Consider the following 22,379-nt stretch of genomic DNA (forward strand, 5'->3'; position numbering starts at 1 on the left):
AGAAGAAGTATAGGTTAAACAGCAAATATTTAAATGGTATAAAGGAGCAGAAAGACTTGGGGACGTAGATACACAAATCTTAGAAGTGGAATACCAAACATGTACTCTAAGCAATACTGTCATAACCTGTAAATCATTTCATACTGAGATACCTAATAACAGCTTATTCTTTCAGCACTGTCATGAGACAATTATATACCATGAATGTCCATATTACAACATACAAAAAAATAGGAAAAGTCAACCGGGAATTTTTAAGGGACTAGACACAGGAAATATCATAGCTGCCTGATTTGTGTTCATTTCGTATCTGATATGACAGTATTCATATTGCTACTTAGGTAGTTGCTTCACAGATGGGAATTTGGAGGGATAATACATTAATTTTGTTGACCTAGTAGTGGATCGCACTTCACTGTCCTTACTAATGTAACTGTGTCCACACAACTAGGTCTGAGGATAACCTTCATAGATTCTACTTCAGGAGGGAAGGTGCTGCATGCTCTAATCTCACTTGCTGCCAACAACCAGAACAGGGGATGCACTGCTAACAAGAAGTATGGTCACCGCAGCCATGTACTTTTATGCCTCAGGCTATTTTTAGTTATCGCGGAATGTCGATCGGCAATATCAGACAACCTGCAGGCTGCAAGATACACCAGGTGAGTCACTGGCATATTCTCCACCAATACAAATAACTTTATTGTCTTCCCCTTGAAATCTGACAACTAAATTTTGATATCATAGGTTTCCCCAAAGTCTTGAGTGTTATTGATGGAACATATGTGGCCACCTGGGCCCTACCACACAATCATATGTCCTTATGAACTGCAAGGTATTTTGTTCTATCAATATTCAGGTGATTAGTAATAGGAAACACATGATCATGTAGTTCACTATCTGTCTCTCCTGATAGCAATTCTTGCCCTCTTCACACAGTGCAATTACTGCCATAACCATGGATCTCACTCATCTGATTTACCTGCAACCTCAGGAACAGCAGGAAAGAATGTGAAGGCAGACAGCTCAAGGCCTCAAGGCCAACAACAGGCAGTACCAGAGGGGGAGGCTGGTCTTGGCTCAGATATTCAGGCAAAGGCATCCTGAGCTGATCCTCTGTACCTGGGCTATTGCAAAGAGGTTAGACACTGAGGTAGAACCTAGAGAATCAAAATTACTTTCTTCTGCCTTAGTTCATGATATAATTGTGATAATCACAACAGCATCATAGTGAAAGCACAATACATTTACCTTTGCTGATTCTGTGACATTATCAAACCTAATCCTATGCAGCAGATGGATCCAGGGAATTAAGAGCACAAGAATTAGGACCAAATTTAGACAATACGCCTCCTCAAGCCTGCTCCACCATTCAATGTGATCACAGCTGGTCATCTTCTTCATCAACCTATTTCTGCCCAAATCACTGCTTATGCCATTTTCTTCAACCCCGTCTTGGCCGCAATATTGATAGCCTTTTGTTATCTCATTCCTCTGTTTCATTTGCACCCTCATGTCTAATTTCAGTCAGAATTATGTTTCTGTCACTCTACAAGGAATTTTTAAATGGTGCCCCGATCTCTTGGTCCCCCAATGCGACCCCCAGACCCGCTCCGACATCCCAACATAGCTGTTGAGGGGTGGGGGAGGGGGGGGGGGTGGGTCCTCGAGCTCGCTGCACCCCACCTCAGAAGGGCAGGGACCCCCCCCCTTATCAGATTAAGTCAAATGGCTCAAAGAGATTACATTGCAACTCTCATTTATTACATTGCAAGCCTGATGGGACAACTTTAAAAGTAAATGGTCGACTCATGACAAAGCTGAAATAGAAATATTGAGAAATCCTCAAACCTCCCTATGCCATTAAAAATCAAGAGTGCTTTCCACTAAGCAGACAGGCATGTTTAAAATTGAAATCAATCTATAAAGTGGATACGTTAGACCCCAATCACACAATGAAAGAGTAGGTTCGTGCTCAATAGAGCCACTGCATTCCCTAGCCAGCACCTCAGCAATATTAATCTGATGAAGGACAGATTGCTGTGACACCCTGAAAACTCCAGTGAACAATGTCACCCTCAGCCATGGTGGAAACAGTTTAAGCTTGCAGATCAGTTTGCTGTCCCAAATTAGCTTTGGCTGTGTTTATTTGTGCCACAACACTTCGTGCATGTGTACAGATGCCGTGTCATCGTCAAGCTGTTTAAAGTGCGATTTCGGCTTTTTGTCGCCAAATTCTATTGGGCCGAGTGTGCATGCTCATCCAGACAGCCGCCTTTCTGGTCAATGGCAGGAGTTAGAGTGATTAGCTTTACTCAGCTCATTTCAATCATTATTATATCAAAGGCTAATATGGATTCAAAATGGAATCTTTCAGACAATCTGTCATCTTTCTGTATTGCTCCAGGACAATCATTAATGATTTTGCAATGCTGAGTACCACAGGTGCAGTGTTTAGCCACACAGTATGAGACTGTTATAATGCTCTCAGATTCAAATTCTCTTGTCTGCTTTGATTTTAACTCCTTCCAAAATTGCATTTCTGCAGACTATAACATGAATTTCATATCAATCTAAGACTTCCATCAACTCTTATCATTCTCAGAATGGTGTAAACAGTACCACAAATCTTTTGCGTCCTCAACCATTGAATATATCAGCGTGCTAATCTAATTTAATTCTTCTCCCTTATCTCACCTAGAAGCAATTCCAAATCTTTCAAATCATTGTACCAGATTGCCAGCTGGTAGCTTATTGAGATCAAACTTGCTTGGTGTGTTAAAGAAACAATTTTTCCTAAGCTTGTAAAATCTTTTTTCACCTTCTTTATGGATCGTCTCTTTTTTAAATCTCCAGTCTGATCTCCAGCAAACTTTTTTTCTGTTTATCACCATTTCCAGATGATTCCTTTAATAAAGAGCAACTATGATGCATTATGGCTCCTTCATGAACTGAATTAAATGCAAGAAACAGGCAGAATATAATTTAGTCATTAATTTTCAAGCTTCCAGCTAGGCCACATAGATGCTGCAACTATAAACCACCCTATCACAGGTTACACCCCTGTTTAAAAATCTTTTCAATGACTCAGTAAGTTACAGCGTCTCAACTCTGCCTATCCAAATGCCCAAGATGTCCGAAAACGGGACAATTTTATAATCTGCCATGTAGGAACTTTAATTCTTGTTAAATGAGTAAAATAAGTTCCAGGCTTGTTGGGATAGGTGCTGCATTGGCGCAGACAACTTTTCAGCTTCATGCGCCAGTCTTTTCAAAGGCTCTGAGTGGCCTGAGCAACCTTTGGCCTCCAACCTGGCTCAGCCTGATCTGCCCGATTCAATCTGGCCCAAACTACCCGACCCCACCCAACCTGGACTGCCTGACCTGAAAACTGACAAGATCCAAAATCCGGCACAGGTTTATTTCTGAGGTTGCTGGTTTTGGGACACTCTGCCTGTACTCTTCTTTGACCTGATATGTATAACATAGTGGGTGCGATCAACGCCATTAAATCTCGCCAGAGGACTCTCGTGGGATTTGCAACTGTTACGAACGGCTGGTCAGCTCTCAACGGTGGTTAAGAGACTGGGCCAGATGCCTTTAACCTTTTAAAGTTTTAATGCGATGCAGAAAGATCGATTTGTTCCAGGAATGATAATATAAGAAATAGGACTTGGTTATTGTAAGGCCAGCAGCGTGGGTTTTGATTATTATTATTATTATAAACAAACTTTATTAATACAAAAGAAAAGAAAACAATATTTAAAATTTTACTTCAGCTCTCACACTAATAGCACTCCTGCTGTCACGTGGGCGCTGATAGTTTGGCAGCCTGGCACTGCCAGGGTAGCCAGGTGGCACTGCCAGGCTTGTAGGGCACTGTCAGGGTGCCATGCTAGTAGTTTGCCCATGCCAGGGATCGGGCCCAGGACGACCTGTCCTTATGAGGTGGAGTGAGAGAAGGCGCGAGGATTCCCTCACAAGTAACTTGGGGCCGAGGTGAGTGCCTGGATGCCACAGTGGGGGTTCGGGAGATTGGGGCGGCATTTAAAAATTGTACCCCGATCTCTACATGCACTGACGAGCTGAGCTGAAATGAAGGTGAATGCGGCCTTGGCAGGGCGTTCCTCACTGAGGCCAAAATAAAACAGGGTCCTGTTTGATAGCGGGGTCATTCTTGGTGCTGCAGGCGTTGAGAAACACCCCACTATTCCCACCCGAAACCAGACTCTTTTCTTCCATTAAATTGTGCCCAATATCTAACTCTGCAGTATGCCTGTGTCAGAGTACACTCAGTTTTGCTTTACTGCCTTCTGCTATTGACGCTAATTATCCTAATTATCCACACAGGAATCAATTTGATAAGAGCAGTGCAAGTGGTGTCATAATTAGATAACCTACTTGGACAACCTACAGCAGGCACCTCAATGCTCTGGAGACAGTTCATGGTAAGATCCTCCAAATCAAGTGTCAAGAAAGGTGGCCTAAAAGCAGCGTTCTCTTCCAAGCCAACATGCACAATCATGGCACTAATCACTCAAACCCAGCTCTGCTGGGTGGCACATGCCATTTGTGTGCCTGATGCTAAAATCCTGAAGCAACTGCTCGAATTGGAACTTGGTCAAGACAGGAGACTCCGAGGGGGACAGTGAAAATTCTTCTAATCAACTTTGAAGAGGTTAAAAATCTCCATCCCTTCATGTGTCTGGCTTGTGACCAACCAAAGTAGAGAACGTCCATTTAGGAAGACACCAATCACATTGGTGAACACACAGAGGCAAAGTCTCACAAATCTCCAAATGTCTCACCTACCTGACTCTCCAAGTACCACCTGCCCTGTGTGCAGCAGAGCCTGCAAATTGTGCATTGGGCTTATCACCATTTCAGAACCCATCAACTCAGAGGGAAGCAAGTCATCCTTGACCCCAAAGAGCTACCTAAAGAAGACAATCACACTTAATAAGATGCCAATTCCTTCAACATCGAAGATAAAAGAACGTTAAGGATATTTAAAAAACATATACATATTACAAATAATTCATGACATGACTTTATAAATAGGTCTTGATATATTTATTTTGCTGAGGAAACAAGAGAAAGATTTCCCCACCCCCCCCCATCAACAGTGAGAAGCAGAAACTCCCACACGGATAGATGAAAATAATGAAGCGCCTTGGTATGTCTCGTGGCCAGATGTGTATTCTGAAGCTGGAGCAATGGCCCCTTCACTGACAGTCTGTGTCTTTTGTCCCTGCTTCTTGTCTTTGATGTGACCACATTAACGGATCTCTTTGTAAGTAGCTTTATCAGATATTTTGTGATTATTCAGCTCCACGAGGCCAATCCAAGTGTTGCTGTTGCTATGGGAATACAAAGTGGAACGAGACTGCAATATTTCAGGAACCGGCGTTACCATGGAGATGGAATCAATAGAGCTATTGGATTGTGTTAAAAGTCTGAATCCACTACAAATGCAATGAGCTCTGTTCCTCGACTCTCTATTTTGAGTTAAAGGACTTTTACAATTGAGAATTTCTTCCAGACGCCAAGGCCCTGATTTTATCCTCGCTCTGCCAGTTCCATGCTCATGTCTTGCCCCAAGTTAAAATTGGAGCTTTTTGTTTATGGCTGAAAGTCTCAGTGGTATATTAGAGGCCTTAAAACATAAACTATGTCTCTTGCTTTGGAAAGGATGTCTTTATATCAAAAATGCTCAGTTCTTCCAGTGGTTGGCACAAAACGTGAACACAGAGGCACTTTGACTGCCGTCTGCAGAACTGAAACTAACCACAGACTGCTAAATTATAATTTAGAGGGGTATCTAAGCCAGAGATCGGAGAGTACTGCATTTAGCTTTCACATTTAGAGTAGAAATCTAGTGCTAGGAAACAGATAGTTAACAGTAACTTTTTAAATTAAAAAAAAACTTTTAACTTTAATTTACTAATTAATTGGCCCAATGTCAGTTAGAGGGGGGCAGTGCTCTGACTGTGAGATGTGGCAGGTCCGGGAGGCTTCCAGCGTCCCGGATGGCTTCATCTGCAGAAAGTGCACCCAACTGGAGCGCCTCACAGACCGCATGGTTTGGTTGGAGCAGCAGTTGGATGCACTTAGGAGCATGCAGGTGGCAGAAAGCGTCATAGATAGCAGTTATATAAATGTGGTCACACCCAAGGTGCAGGCAGAGAAATGGGTGACCACCAGAAAGGGCAGGCAGTCAGTGCAGGGATCCCCTGTGGTTGTCCCCCTCTTGAACAGGTATACCCCTTTGGATACTGTCGGGGGGGGGGGTAGCCTATCAGGGGAAAACAGCAGCAGCCAGAGCAGTGGCACCACGGCTGGCTCTGATGTTCAGAAGGGAGGGTCAAAGCGCAGAAGAGCAATAGTCATAGGGGACTCTATAGTCAGGGGCACAGATAGGCACTTCTGTGGACGTGAAAGAGACTCCAGGATGGTATGTTGCCTCACTGGTGTCAGTGTCCAGGATCTCTCCGAACGGGTAGAGGGCATCCTGAAGGGGGAGGGCAATCAGGCAGAGGTTGTTGTACATATTGGTACTAATGACATAGGCAGGAAGGGGCATGAGTTCCTGCAGCAGGGGTTTAGGGAGCTAGGCAGAAAGTTAAAAGACAGGACCTCGAGGGTTGTAATCTCAGGATTACTCCCTGTGCCACGTGCCAGTGAGGCTAGAAATAGGAAGATAGAGCAGCTAAACACGTGGCTAAACAGCTGGTGTAGGAGTGAGGGTTTCCGTTATCTGGACCACTGGGAGCTCTTCCGGGGCAGGTGTGACCTATATAAGAAGGACGGGTTGCATCTAAATTGGAGAGGCATAATTATCCTGGCCGCGAGGTTTGCTAGTGTCACACGGGAGGGTTTAAACTAGTATGGCATGGGGGTGGGCATGGGAGCAATAGGTCAGAAGGTGAGAGCATTGAGGGAGAACTAGGGAATAGGGCCAGTTTGGCTCTGAGGCAGAGCAGATAGGGTGAAGTTGCTGAACACAGTGGATCTGGTGGCCTGAAGTGCATATGTTTTAATGCAAGAAGTATTACGGGTAAGGCAGATGAACTTAGAGCTTGGATTAGTACTTAGAACTATGATGTTGTTGCCATTACAGAGACCTGGTTGAGGGAAGGGCAGGATTGGCAGCTAAACGTTCCAGGATTTAGATGTTTCAGGTGGGATAGAGGGGGGTGTAAAAGGGGTGGCGGAGTTGCGCTACTATTTAGGGAGGATATCACAGCTGTACTACAGGAGGACACCTCAGAGGGCAGTGAGGCTATATGGGTAGAGATCAGGAATAAGAAGGGTGCAGTCACAATGTTGGGGGTTTACTACAGGCCTCCCAACAGCCAGCGGGAGATAGAGGAGCAGATAGGTAGACAGATTTTGGAAAAGAGTAAAAACAACAGGGTTGTTGTGATGGGAGACTTCAACTTCCCCAATATTGACTGGGACTCACTTAGTGCCAGGGGCTTAGACGGGGCAGAGTTTGTAAAGAGCATCCAGGAGGGCTTTGTAAAACAATATGTAGACAGTCCAACTAGGGAAGGGGCGGTACTGGACCTGGTATTGGGGAATGAGCCCGGCCAGGTGATAGAAGTTTCAGTAGGGGAGCATTTCGGGAACAGTGACCACAATTCAGTAAATTTTAAAGTGCTGGTGGACAAGGATAAGAGTGGTCCTAGGGTGAATGTGCTAAATTGGGGGAAGGCTAATTATAACAATATTAGGTGGGAACTGAAGAACCTAGATTGAGGGCGGATGTTTGAGGGTAAATCAACATCTGACATGTGGGAGGCTTTCAAGTGTCAGTTGAAAGGAATTCAGGACCGGCATGTTCCAGTGAAGAAGAAGGACAAATACGGCAATTTTCGGGAACCTTGGATAACGAGAGATATTGTAGGCCTCATCAAAAAGAAAAAGGAGGCATTGTCAGGGCGAAAAGGCTGGGAACAGACGAAGCCTGTGTGGAATATAAGGAAAGTAGGAAGGAACTTAAGCAAGGAGTCAGGAGGGCTAGAAGGGGTCACGAAAAGTCATTGGCAAATAGGGTTAAGGAAAATCCCAAGGCTTTTTACACGTACATAAAAAGCAAGAGGGTAGCCAGGGAAAGGGTTGGCCCACTGAAGGATAGGCAAGGGAATCTATGTATGGAGCCAGAGGAAATGGGCGAGGAACTAAATGAATACTTTGCATCAGTATTCACCAAAGAGAAGGAATTGGTAGATGTTCAGTCTGGAGAAGGGTGTGTAGATAGCCTGGGTCACATTGAGATCCAAAAAGACGAGGTGTTGGGCGTCTTGAAAAATATTAAGGTAGATAAGTCCCCAGGGCCTGATGGGATCTACCCCAGAATACTGAAGGAGGCTGGAGAGGAAATTGCTGAGGCCTTATCAGAAATCTTTGGATCCTCACTGTCTTCAGGTGATGTTCCGGAGGACTGGAGAATAGCCAATGTTGGTCCTCTGTTTAAGAAGGGTAGCAAGGATAATCCAGGGAACTACAGGCCGGTGAGCCTTACGTCAGTGGTAGGGAAATTACTGGAGAGAATTCTTCGAGACAGGATCTACTCCTATTTGGAAGCAAATGGACGTATTAGTGAGAGGCAGCATGGTTTTGTGAAGGGGAGGTCGTGTCTCACTAACTTGATAGAGTATTTCGAGGAGGTCACAAAGATGATTGATGCTGGTAGGGCAGTGGATGTTGTCTATATGGACTTCAGTAAGGCCTTTGACAAGGTCCCTCATGGTAGACTAGTACAAAAGGTGAAGTCACACGGGATCGGGGGTGAGCTGGCAAGGTGGATACAGAACTGGCTAGGTCATAGAAGGCAGAGAGTAGCAATGGAAGGATGCTTTTCTAATTGGAGGGCTGTGACTAATGGTGTTCCGCAGGGATCAGTGCTGGGACCTTTGCTGTTTGTAGTATATATAAATGATTTGAAAGAAAATGTAACTGGTCTGATTAGTAAGTTTGCAGACGACACAGAGGTTGGTGGAATTGCGGATAGCGATGAGGGCTGTCAGAGGATACAGCAGGATTTAGATTGTTTGGAGACTTGGACGGAGAGATGGCAGATGGAGTTTAATCCAGACAAATGTGAGGTAATACATTTTGGAAGGTCTAATGTAGGTAGGGAATATACAGTGAATGGTAGAATCCTCAAGAGTATTGAAAGTCAGAGAGATCTAGGTGTACAGGTCCACAGGTCACTGAAAGGGGCAACACAGGTGGAGAAGGTAGTCAAGAAGGCATACGGCATGCTTGCCTTCATTGGCCGGGGCATTGAGTATAAGAATTGGCAAGTCATGTTGCAGCTGTATAGAACCTTAGTTAGGCCACACTTGGAGTATAGTGTTCAATTCTGGTCGCCACACTACCAGAAGGATGTGGAGGCTTTAGAGAGGGTGCAGAAGAGATTTACCAGAATGTTGCCTGGTATGGAGGGCATTAGCTATGAGGAGCGGTTGAATAAACTCGGTTTGTTCTCACTGGAACGACGGAGGTTGAGGGGCGACCTGATAGAGGTCTACAAAATTATGAGGGGCATAGACAAGGTGGATAGTCAGAGACTTTTCCCCAGGGTAGAGGGGTCAATTACTAGGGGGCATAGGTTTAAGGTGCGAGGGGCAAGGTTTAGAGTAGATGTACGAGGCAAGTTTTTTACACAGTGGGTAGTAGGTGCCTGGAACTCGCTACCGGAGGAGGTGGTGGAAGCAGGGACGATAGTGACATTTAAGGGGCATCTTGACAAATACATGACTAGGATGGGAATAGAGAGATACAGACCCAGGAAGTGTAGAAGATTGTAATTTAGTCGGGCAGCATGGTCTGCACAGGCTTGGAGGGCCGAAGGGCCTGTTCCTGTGCTGTACTTTCCTTTGTTCTTTGTTCTTTGCTTTTTGGGGGGAAGTTTGTCAACTAAAACATGATCTAAACCACAGAAAATCTCTACGGAAATAACAGGAAAATAAATAAAACAACATCATTCGTAATTGCATTAGATCAATGGCAATCTCTCAAGGGCAAAGAAATCTGCGACTAAATATGATGGTTTTGGCCACGTGACCAGTTAATACATTGAACTCCACATTGTGCAATCGGCTTTTCACTTTGTTGCAGCCAGCATGTCTGGTCGAGCTGACGGGTTATTTTTTTATTCACCAACAGCCTGTGTGGCCTTGTGTGTTGCATCATAGATTAAGTTCAAAATCAAACAATGAGAAAAAAAAGAGTTTTGTTACTAAGCCTCTATCCCCTGAAGAGCATCGCAGAATCACTGTATTGACGCAGCACAGGAGGAGTCCATTCGGTTCATTATGTCTGCGCTGGTTTTCCGAATATATGTGAAAAATTATAACATTTATGATTGTTGGCTCCGTGCACTGATTTCCTTTAGTCACGCTCCCAACAGAGAGCATTACCATTCAGGAATACATGGACAGGACTTTGCCAGCCATTTGGCGATGGGCTGGAAGGCAGGGCTAATAAGGGGCGAAATTCTCCTACCCGCCCCGCCACATTTCTGCCCCGACCCGCCGGCGGGATGCTCCGTTACACCGGCCGGTCAATGGGGTTTCCCATTGTGGGGCAGCCCCATGCCGTCGGGAAACCCCCGGGCGCCAGCAAAACGGAGACTCCCGCCGGCGGAGAATGACGCCCCAGGTGTCAGGAATGGAGACCAGCTTCCTGTCCTCACCAGCAGCAGGAACCTGAGCAGCGCAATTTCACAGTGGGTTGTGCTATCATCCCGGACCAGACCACAACAGTAACTAGGATATTGGACAGAAACCCCAACATTTAATTTTAATTTTGTAAGACTGTGAGGAAAGGACACCTCGCTCCACGAGTGATATCACGCAAAATAGGGGCATGGTATATTAAAACAAACTTTATTAGGAACACAGTATTAAAATATCTTTAACATCACACAAGGAAATAGCTCACAATTATCCCTTAAACAACGCCAATCGTTACAGTGACACAGTAACCCTTGACTGCTATCTTTATTCCCACTCAAACGACAGAACCATCTCAGGCCACAATCCACTTTTAAATAGAGTTAGCACACTTAGGAATACTTGCTGTAAAGAGACGCCTTGGACACTTTTGAGACTGCTTGAAAGAAAGAGAGCTGACACCCTGTCAGAATAATGCAGAATCTCTGGCTGTATTCTTCAGAAACCTTCTCAGTTCCCATTCTAACCAAAAATGAATTCTGCAAACCTCAACACATAACTGCTTCAACCCCTAGCTTCTCCCATTAACTACATCAACTTACTAAACTGAATACAATGGGCGCAATTTAACCAAAACATTTCTTTTTGAAAAAAGTATTTATATTGGCATTTTCAATTTTACATAGCGAAACTTTGCGTCCAATATTTATAATTTGTACAGTTCTCATATACATGCATTCTTTCTTGATATATCTTCTCGCCCCCTCCCCTCTCCCTATCCCCTCCCTGACTTCTCCTTGGTATTCCCCTCTTCTGCGCTCTCCTTATTTCCTCCCCCCTTTCCTGTTTATACATCTTAGTGTTGGGTGGTTTTGTCTGCTCTCCCCCGTCTCACCTTCTTTATTTCCCTCTTTCCCTAGTCGCTGTTGTCCTCGAACATGTCTTGGAACAGGCCGACGAATTGTCCCCATGCTTTGAGGAAACCATCTTCCGACCCTCGGATGGTGTACTTGATTTTCTCCAGATGGAGAAATTCCACCAGGTCCACCAGCCAGTCTGCAGCTGTGGGTGGTGCTGCTGATCGCCAGCCGAGCAGAATTCTCCGGCATGCAATTAGGGAAGGGAAAGCAAGGGCATCAGTCCTCTACCCCATGCGTAGCTCTGGCTGCTCTGATACCCTAAAGATTGCCACATTTGGGCATAGTGCCACCCTTACCCGCACAACCTTGAACATTGCTTCAAAGAACCCTACAAGTCTGGGGCAAGCTCAGAACATGCATTTCTAAGTGTGGTAGCGAGTGGAAACTGTCGCGAGCTTCCCGACGCTCAGCTTGGCGATGCCATCACTGCTATAAATGTTATTTGGTCCACTTAACGAGGCCCCACTGGTTTCTCGCCACAAATCATGGTCTCACCGTCTGATTCGCCGGGACCGTGGTCGCCAAGCCAATGCTAACAAGGGAGAGCAGCACTGATCCTGCACAGCCAACCCCACTCAGCTTGCAGCTATGCCACTGAGGAGACAAGTCCCACAATTCGGCAATGCCGACCTTGGCAGACTACAGGAAGCGTCAGAGGACACAGGATGCCCTGATCTCCCAAGGATCACAGAGGGTCAGCCACTGGGCAGTCAGTTCCGCCTGGGAGGAAGTGGCAGCGTCAGTCAACTCGGGCAGCTTCACCAGGTGGACCGGCACCCAGTCCTGCAAGAAGGTCAACGACCTCCCCGGGTCACTCGGATGAGATTGCACCGGACTCCCAACCCCCCTCATAATGTTCCCCCTAGACACCCACACCCCAGTACGCTCCACCCCGCCACACTCTCCATCCCCCCATCCACCCAAATGCCCATCTCCCCAAGTGCCCACCTTCCCCGCGAGCAACAATGCGTGCGGCTAACGATGGCCCCTCTGTGTCCCCGCAAGAGAAGTTGGCCCACAACTGACGTGAGAGGTCAGTATGGTGGTGGGGTGCCGGACATCGGAGTCCTCATCCCCTATGAGAAAGGACCCTGGAGGTAGCGGCGATATCCAAGGACCGAGCAGTGACCACCACAATGGTCAGCGCATGATGCAGAGCTGACGATCCACCAGCCCCCACCCAGATGACCTGTCAAACATGAGAGTTGTTAATGCCATATAGACTAACCCATCCCTCCAACTGGACCTGGGGCCAACGGGGCTATCCCATACAGGGTCCCCCCTCCCCACTACCATTCGCCACCTCCCAAGAGAACACTGGATAGGTCTTTGGATAGACCATAGGGCGCAGTAAGCAGTAGACTGCCTCCACTTCTGATGTGCATCCTGGGGACACCCCTAAATGCAGCAATAGAGCATGGAAGGCTTTGAGGATCATTGAGAGGGCACTGGTGGGGGGAGGGTTGGTTGAGGATAAGGGGGGAAGGAGGGGAAAGAGTGGGGAGAGGGTCTGGGAGTGATGGAGAGAGTGGGGTGGCACCATCGGGAGAGTGGGGCAGTTGGGGATACTTATGAACATCATTAAAATCTATTGACCTCGACCAATATGGCACCTCTTATACTTTCTTCTGCAATGCGGGCCGAGCACCAATCCCATTGCCCATTTCCCCAGTCATGGAGGCCCTGTGCTCGCCAAGCCCTCCAGCACACCATGTGCAGGTGATGGGTGTGAGCAAACTCTCAGCAGCCAAGCAGTGGTCAGACTATGGCATTGGATGAGGAGCTCAGCTCTCTGCGGATTATCATCACCCCCCTGCAACTTATCTGTGACCCGCTGACGGTGCCGACACAGTTCCATCACCCTGGAGTGATGTTACACAGATCCTGGGAGGGTGAGAATTGGGGGCTTTTGGTGAGGCAGAGGAATGGGGGGAGGGGGTGAGAGAGGGGGAATGACAGGTGAGGCCACATCATTTGTGAGCAGGCAGGGTTGGGGGCCTCCCTGGCTACCCCATGCTGGCCGGGCACTCGCCGCTCATGCCTGTTCTCTGTCCTCCGGCTGGTCCTCCCCGGGCTCGTTCTTCTGCCCCTCCTGATCCGGCATCTCCTCGTCCTCCTCCTCACAGGTGGCCGCATGTTCCTCCCCCTCCACTTCCAGCATGTCGGAGCACCCGGAGGAAACCCACGCAGACACGGGGAGAATGTGCAGACTCTGGACAGACAGTGACCCAGCAGGGAATCGAACCTGGGACCTGGAGCTGTGAAGCCACAGTGCTAGCCACCTGTGCTACCATGCTGCCCCAATGGCAAAGTTTATATAGCATTCTGCCCAGGCGAACAGGGCACCCATGACCTCACTGATGCACTTGTGGGCTGTAGCTTGTGAGATGCTGAGGCGTGAAAGTTGAAATGAAAAATGAAATGAAAATGAAAATCGCTTATTGTCACGAGTAGGCTTCAATGAAGTTACTGTGAAAAGCCCCTAGTCGCCACATTCTGGCACCTGTTCGGGGAGGCTGGTATGGGAATCGAACAGTGCTGCTGGCCTGCCTTGGTCTGCTTTAAAAGCCAGCGATTTAGCCCAGTGTGCTAAACCAGCCTCTTGCCGGGTCGGAGAATCGCCGGGGGCTGGCGTGAATCCCGCCCCCGCCGGATGCCGAATTCTCCGGCTCCGGATATTCGGCGGGGCCGGGAATCGCGCTGCCCCGGTTGGCGGCCCCCCCCTGCGATTCTCCGGCCCGGATGTACCGAAGTCCCGCAGCTAAAATGCCTGTCCCGCCGGCGTAGATTAAACCACCTACCTTACCGGCGGGACAAGGCGGCGTGGGCGGGCTCTGGGGTCCTGAGGGGGGGCGCGGGGCAATTTGGCCCCGGGGGGTGCCCCCACGGTGGCCTGGCCCGTGATCGGGGCCCACCGATCTGCGGGCAGGCCTGTGCCGTGGGAGCACTCTTTTCCTTCCGCCGTCACCACGGTCTCCACCATGGCGGAGGCGGAAGAGACTCCCTCCCCTGCGCATGCGCGGGAATGCCGTCAGCGGCTGCTAACGCTCCCGCGCATGCGCCGCCCGGAGATGTCATTTCCGCGCCAGCTGGCGGGCCACCAAAGGCCTTTCCCGCCAGCTGGCGGGGCGGAAATTTGTCCGGCCTGGGCCTAGCCCCTTAAGGTTGGGGCTCGTCCCCAAAGATGCGGAGCATTCCACACATTTGGGGCGGCGCGATGCCCGACTGATTTGCGCCGTTTTGGGCGCCAGTTGGCGGACATTGCGCCAATACCGGAGAATTTTGCCCAATATCTGTAATAAATTGGTGAGGGTGTGAGACTGACAACCACCCCCGCAACCCCCCCTCCCCCCCAAGCCTAGCCCAGGCCATGGGCGGCCACTGCTCCTGCTCTCCAAAGCCCTCCCCCCCCCTGCATCGATGGCGGCCCACCCCAACCAAGGCTGGCCCCTGGTAGCAACCAAGAGGGCCCCTGAGAAAACTATTGCAACTTATATTACCAAGTTAAGACAGATCGCAGAGCATTGCGACTTCGGAGCCACTCTCAACAATATACTACGAGATCGTTTAGTCTGCGGAGCAGATAATGAGGCCATCCAAAGGAAGTTCTTAGCAGAGGCAGATATAAATTTTTGGAAAGTGCTAGAGATAGTGTTGATGCTGGAGGGCGCTGAAAAGGATGCACAAGAGCTTCAGAGCATGCAAAATGGTGCAGTCCACCAGTTAGGGCAGAAAGCTGAAGGCAGCAATGACGTCAAAACAGGAAGCAAATGCAGCCAAAAATAGAGTGAGAAGATTTAAAAGAGCAGATGAATCGCCTTGGATTGAAGCAGAGTGTTACCCATGGGGTTGTAATCACTCCCCTGAAGCCTGCCGGTATAAAGAGGCTGAATGTTTTTTCTGCCGCAGGGAAGACCACTTAAGGCATCAATGTAAAAGTAAGTCAACTCTAGCCAGCAACAAAATTAGTAATACATCGCAGAATTAGTAAAAATATGGAAGAGTCCAGTACCATGGATTTAAATGTTCACTCATTGTTCGATGTGAAAGCGGGCAAGGTAGCTCTCATCACTATGATGGTTTTGGTAAATGATAGGCACTTAAAGATGGAAGTTGACACGGGAGCCTCTGCCACAGTGATAGGCTTAATAAGGACAGGGGGATTCTACACCGAGTAAAATAAGAAACAAAGTGTAAAAGATATATACATTACTCGGTAGATTCCTACCGGACTCCTGTTCTAGTCTGTGCTTTACTGGCTGACCTTTTATACACCGGCTAATTGAGATAACCATCCTGAGCGGAGGAGCTCATACTCTGCAAGGAGCATGGAGAAGACAAGCATTCCCACCCCATAGGTTCCCTGCGGGATATTACAATAGGAGAATGTGTATTTAAATATCTAAATGAAGGAATCCAGCCATTGAGTTTGAGGGGTACCGTGGGAAAACTAACAACTTACACAGGACAAGCCAGCAAGATAAATGGTACTTATGCAGTAGCTATAAGCTATCAGCAGCAGTCTGCTCAGCTCCCAAAAATAACACAGTCAGACCAAGGGCCAGGTCCTTTGGGCCATGATTGGCTCAAGGTAATCAAGTTAAACTGGATGGAGATCTTCCAAGTACGGGAAGAGGGACTGCCTAATTAATGGGGAAGAATGAGAATGTTTCTCGTGATGAGTTACGTTAAAGTAAAGGGTCTTCAGGCGGAGATCTAGGTAGATCCAGAGGCAACCCTTTGTTTTTTAGCAGAGCGATATTATCCAGCAAGTTCAATTCGTAGAGTGGGCAGCATCCATAGTCCCTGTGATAAAGCCTGACAAGACCGCCAACATCTGTGGCAACTACAAATTAACAGTTAATCAGGCTACCAAGTTAGATCAGTATCTAATCCCCAAAATTGAAGACTTGTACGCAAAGCTGGCTGGAGGTCAGTCTTACACAAAGCTAGATATCAGCCTGCATATCAGCAACTTAAGTTAGACGAGGCTTACTGAGGTTATGTTACGATAAACACGCATAAAGGTTTGTTTCAGTATATGTGCTGCCCTTTGGGATGTCATTGGCATCTACTATTTTCCAGAAAACAATGGAAAGTCTATTGCAAGGTCTACCACGAGTCATAGTATACCTAGATGATATTTTGATAACAGGATCATCAGATGCTGAGCACCCAGTTAACTTAGAGGAGATGCTGAAGAAATCTCAAGAGGCTGGAGTACGCCTCAAGAAGAAATATTTACTTTCCAAGCCACTGAGTTTGCTTATCTGAGAAATCGTATAGATGCACATGGATCACACCCCATGGAAGACAACGTCAGAGCAATAAAGGAGGCACCATCCCCCAGAAACACATCTGAGTCAAGTAATTCTTAGAAATGGTGAATTACTATGGGCGTTTTCTACCAAATGTGTCAGCATTATTAGCCTCATTACATGTGCTGCTAAAGAAGCAGCAGTGTTGGGTTTGGAAGGCATCCCAGAGAGAAGCTTTTAACAGAGCTTTTAACAGAGTAAAGCAATTGCTACATTCATCACATTTTTTGGGAAATTTTCACCCATCTAAGGAATTGGTATTGACCTGTGAAGCTTCTCCATATGGTGTTGGTGCAGCATTGTCCCATAAGATCGACGATGGATCTGAAAGATCGACACGGTATGTCTCAAGGACTCTCCGAGAGGCCATAAAAGGCTACACTCAGATTGAAAAAGAAGGTTTGTCAATAGTATATGGCACAAAGAGGTTCCACCAGTATGTATATGGGAGGCACTTTACCATTGTTACGGACGTCAAACCATTCTTGTTTTTTTTTAAAGGAGATACGGTTATTCTGCCAATTGCATCAGCAGGAATTCAGCGTTGGCCGTTAATTTTGTCCGCTATGAATATACATTCAAGTACAGGCCTGGAATGCATATCGTGAATGCGGATGCGCTCAGTCACCTACCTTTTTTCAAAGTGAGGCACAGGATACTAAGAGGTCTGGGCCAGTGAGCCAGTTTCTGAAGAGATGAAACCATACTATATACGAAAGAAGGAATTAAGTTGCGAAGATAGCATCATGCTTCGGGCAGCCAGAGTAGTTGTCCCTGTACTTGGAAAGAAGCTGCTCCTAGCTGAATTGCATGGTGCCCGCCCAAGTGTATTTAAGATGAATATGTTTGCCAGGAGTTATGTATGCTGGCCTGACATCAATGTCAACATTGAGGGGGTAATTAACTGGCTGCGTTGCACCCGGCGCAAATCCTGCTATGTCGGGAGAATGCCAGAGGAGACCCGAAATGGGATTTGCACTGGGTGGAAAAAATTTTCTGATGCTCCCGCCCCGCTCCAGATGGAGTCATCAGTCCACAGTTTTGTTCTCCATATTTAAAGAAGGATATGCTTGCCTTGGAGTCAGTACAATAAAGGTTCACTAGATTGGTTCCTGGGATGCGAGTGATGCCCTATGATGAGAGGCTGAATAAACTGAGCGAACACGCTCCATAGATCAGAAGAATGAGAGGCGATCTTTTGAAACATGTATGATTCTGAACGGGTTTGACAGGGTAAGAGCTGAAAGGTTGTTTCCCCTGGTTGAGGAATCTAGAACACTGCACACAGCCTCAAGATAAGGGACTGAGCATTTCGTTCAGAGGGTTGTGGATCTTTGGAATTCTGCACCCCAAAGTCCTGTGGTTACTCCAAAATTGTTTATATTTAATGCTAAGATAGACAGGTTTGGTCTCTCAGGTAATCAAGGGATGTAGCAAATGGGTAGGAACATGAAGTTGAGGCAGAAGATCAGGGAGATTGTATTGAATGGTAGTGCAAACACAAGGGGCTGGATTCTCCATTGTCAGGGTTCTCCATTACGCCGGCAGCGCACCCAGGCCCGAGGATTTCCCGATGGCATGGAGCTGCCCACAATGGGAAACCCCATTGGCTGGCTGGCGGGATGGAGAATTCCGCCCAAGGTCTACATCTACTCCAATTTCTCTTGGTCTTTATTTGAACTGAAAATATGTAAGTCAGTTTCAAATTACTTCAGTTTAAAAAAAAACTTTTATATGGATTTCTTTTTCCAGTTGCAGATCAGAAAAAGATGTGCACAAAAGCAATGCGAGCTGGTTGCATGGGGACAGCAGTGAGTATGTTCGCCTACCATACATAAACAAGACGCTCATTGAGCCTTGACGAATATGAGTTCTGCATTAGATACAAAATAATGGGAGCGAACTACTTCAGTTGCATATGGTCCGTTGTAAACCTCATAAATAGAGAAGTAGGCATTATTGACTTGGGAAAGACTTGGTTCACTCAGGGCCTTCGGTAATCACAGGGGACAGTGAAACAATTGAAAGCAGTGGGAGGTGAGCGTATGGTGCAGCGGCCACATCCCACTCTCACAAGCTATTCTTTCACATACGACATACGTGATCTCCTGCTGCCGGTCATACTGTTGGCTGTCAGTGGACTGAGTTTGTGAATTATATTGCTGGGAGCATTAATATATTCCTTGCATAATGGATGGAAAATATATAACTAAATAAATTATATTTTTCCCCCATGTTCGAGTACTTAATAGTCAGAAGTCGAGGACGATTGAAATGCAGCCTCACTCAAGACTCTTTTCTACAACAATGCTGCTCACACCCTTCTTCACACCCTGACACATTTCTTCAGCTGCGCAACGTCTCTGAAATGAATTGGATACTCTGAATCTGTACTCTTACAACCGAATTGTAATATGATCTAATTGCTCTTGTCCAGTCACAAGCAAATGTTAATATGATCCAAAAGAGTGAGTGAATGAATTCTACCAGAGATACAGGGATAATACATTACGTATTTGAAGTGCTTACATCAATAGAATTGGTTGAAATTAAGGTTTGAATTATTTCTGCAAATTATTTAGGTATGAGCTTTGTACTCGAGGTCCCTTCAGATTTATTCTTTGGCATATTTTTACACATACACTTTTTTCCCTTTGGGGAATTGTGGAGAAGTGTGGAAGGATTCACGAGCTGATTATCAGCCCATTGAACCACATTATGAACCCCCTTCCATGGCCAATAAGTCCAACTGTTGGGTTTGAGCATGGAACTTGTGATCTACAGGTTATCACTGTGCCCAAGACTTCCTACCCCTTCAATTGACTGGTTGATTGCCTGGACCAACATTGATGGCCTTAATGCTTCTTATTCTAGCTGACCCACAGATCTCACTCAAAGTAATGCCATTCTGGTTTCTGATTCTAAACTATCCATCATCCTCTTTTCCTGGGCGTGCTGGCCAACTGACACGGATGGCAGTTTGTCACTGATGTGTGGCTATGTGGAGTGGTTACTTCTTTGAGTATACCCTTTTGCTGGTACATCTACTAAGTTCCAGGGTAATACACAGCCTTTGTCTTGTTTCAAAGTAAAGCAAATGAGGAGGCATCAAAGGGTTAACATGATTATGAGGTTATGAGGGCAGGGATGAGGGTAGATGGCTGCTTCTAGAAATGCTTAACGTGCTTTTTAAGGAACTATTTTAGTAAGAAACAGGTTTTTCTTGTGAATATTTTATGGCTTTTACAATTGTGTTGTACTCTCATGAAAAATACATTGAGGACCCATTAAGGAAAGATGGGGTATCTCGTAGCAGCATCAAAATAGCACTATCTTCATATAGAGACAGTGTTACTGAGTGTGTGCAACTCTTTTTTCACTCACCACCTGTTACTCATGTGTTCTTCTGTGTTATCCGGCCCTGGTTCAACAAACTATCCCTTGTCAATGGAAGGCAATTCAAGATATGGATCCAATCATGAATACAGGACTGCCCAATACATCAGACCAACATTGGAGGCATTGGACATCTCAAAGGCGTCAAGGGGCAATTAACTGTGTATTATTTTATCTTTTTTTGGACTCTAACTCCACTTGTCTATGTGTGTGTGCATGGGGCGTGTGTGCGCTTATGCGCATGTGTGCATGCATGAGCACACGTGCACATGTGCGTGCGTGTCCCGCCAAATAACTGCATGAAGGTCAAATGCTTGAGTTTGCCTTATTTTTCTTTTTCTCGGGTTCAGTCGTTAATAAATTTGCTCTTTCTTTTTCTCAAATAAACTTTGTTTGATTGGTGCCTTATTGCTTAAAGTCAAACAGTTATTAACATTCTGATTTGGAAAAGTTATTTTGTCGTGAAAAAGAAACTTAAACCTTTGTTGTGCCCAACCGAGGAGTTTGAATAGAGGGGAGCCAGTTCATCCCCTCTCACTGGTCATAACAGAAGCACATGATCCTGATGTAACAATGATGCAATGTCACATGATTGAGTAACTGTGGTCTGGAGGGAAGCAAAAGTACAACCTCATGCAGAGTCACTGAGATGGACATAGATTTGTAAATTTACAAGGAAGGTTTTGAAATGAAAATGAAATGAAAATCGCTTATTGTGAAAATGAGCCCCTCGTAATTTCATACATCCCAATAATGTCCCCCCTCCGTCTCCTCTGCTCCAAGGAAAACAATCCAAGTCTATCTAGTCTCTCTTCATAACTAAAACTCTTCAACCCAGGCAACATGAAATGAAATGAAAATCGCTTATTGTCACAAATAGGCTTCAAATATAGTTACTGTGAAAAGCCCCTGGTCGCCACATTTCGGCGCCTGTTCGGGGAGGCTGGTATGGGAATTGGACCGTGCTGTCGGCCTGCCTGGGTCTGCTTTAAAAGCCAGTGATTTAGCCCTGGTAAATCTCCTCTGCACCCTGTAGCGCACAATGACTTACGAAAGAGACGAGTAGAGATGAAGTCGATGAGGCTTTATTGAGCGAGACTTGTCCCCAGCAGTTCAGCAACAGAATGGAGCGGCGGGGAGAAGTTTGGGTTCTTATACTCCGCCTTCAGGGCGGAGCAAGGAGTCAACAGCCAACCAGGACCCGGGATCTGTCAGCCAATAGCATCACGGCTTCACAGTCCCACATGACCCCTAATACATACTACCACATTCACCCCTTGTTAAAAATGAACCCGGCGGGGTGGTGGTTCGCATAGTGGTAGGGGTTTACAGGGCTGGTCCTGGGAGGAAAATTTCGGGCATGTCATTACAGTTTTCGCCCTACACTGGACTATGTACAAGGTTTGTGAAACTATTTACAATATTAGTAAGAGAAAAAAATTTTTGTTACAGTTCAACAACGTTCTTGGTGTCACGCCGATGCCACGAGTCGAGCGGGCGGTCTGGTCTTCCTCGTCGATCGCCTCAGCCCCGGTGGTGGTGCAGGTGCTTGTTCCGGCGTTGTCGTCTCCGGGAGCGTTTCGGTGTTTGTTCCTGTTTCACTCCTGGGCGGACACGGGAGGAGCACCGATACTCCCGGGAAGGGGGTGGTCGCGGGGTGCGCCGGTGGCAGGGAGGGGATGATCGGTGTCGGGGGGGTGTGTGTGTTGCCGGCGGGCGCCAGGTCTCGCAGGGAGACCGTGTCCTGTCGGCCGTCGGGGTACGCCACGTAGGCGTACTGCGGGTTCGCGTGGAGGAGGTGAACCCTCTCGACCAACGAGTCCGACTTGTGCGCCCGCACATGTTTCCGGAGCAAGATGGGTCCTGGGGCCGCCAGCCAGGTCGGCAGCGACGTTCCGGTGGAGGACTTCCTGGGGAAGACAAGGAGGCGCTCATGAGGCGTTTGGTTAGTGGTGGTACACAGCAGCGACCGGGTGGAGTGGAGAGCGTCCGGGAGGACCTCCTGCCACCGGGAAACTGGGACATCCCTGGACCGTAGGGCCTGTAGGACAGTCTTCCAG

At 47.0% G+C, this 22,379-nt stretch overlaps 1 long non-coding RNA gene across 1 annotated transcript; it reads left to right on the forward strand.

The window, feature by feature from the left end:
* Window positions 1–464: 464 nt before the first annotated feature.
* On the forward strand, window positions 465–20,658 carry LOC140422777 (uncharacterized). Its single transcript, XR_011947597.1, has 3 exons — window positions 465–662; window positions 18,676–18,734; window positions 20,378–20,658. It is a non-coding gene; the product is annotated as an uncharacterized lncRNA (long non-coding RNA).
* The last annotated feature ends 1,721 nt before the right edge of the window (window positions 20,659–22,379 follow it).

Source organism: Scyliorhinus torazame, chromosome 5 (assembly GCF_047496885.1).
Source record: "Scyliorhinus torazame isolate Kashiwa2021f chromosome 5, sScyTor2.1, whole genome shotgun sequence".
NCBI lineage: Eukaryota > Metazoa > Chordata > Chondrichthyes > Carcharhiniformes > Scyliorhinidae > Scyliorhinus > Scyliorhinus torazame.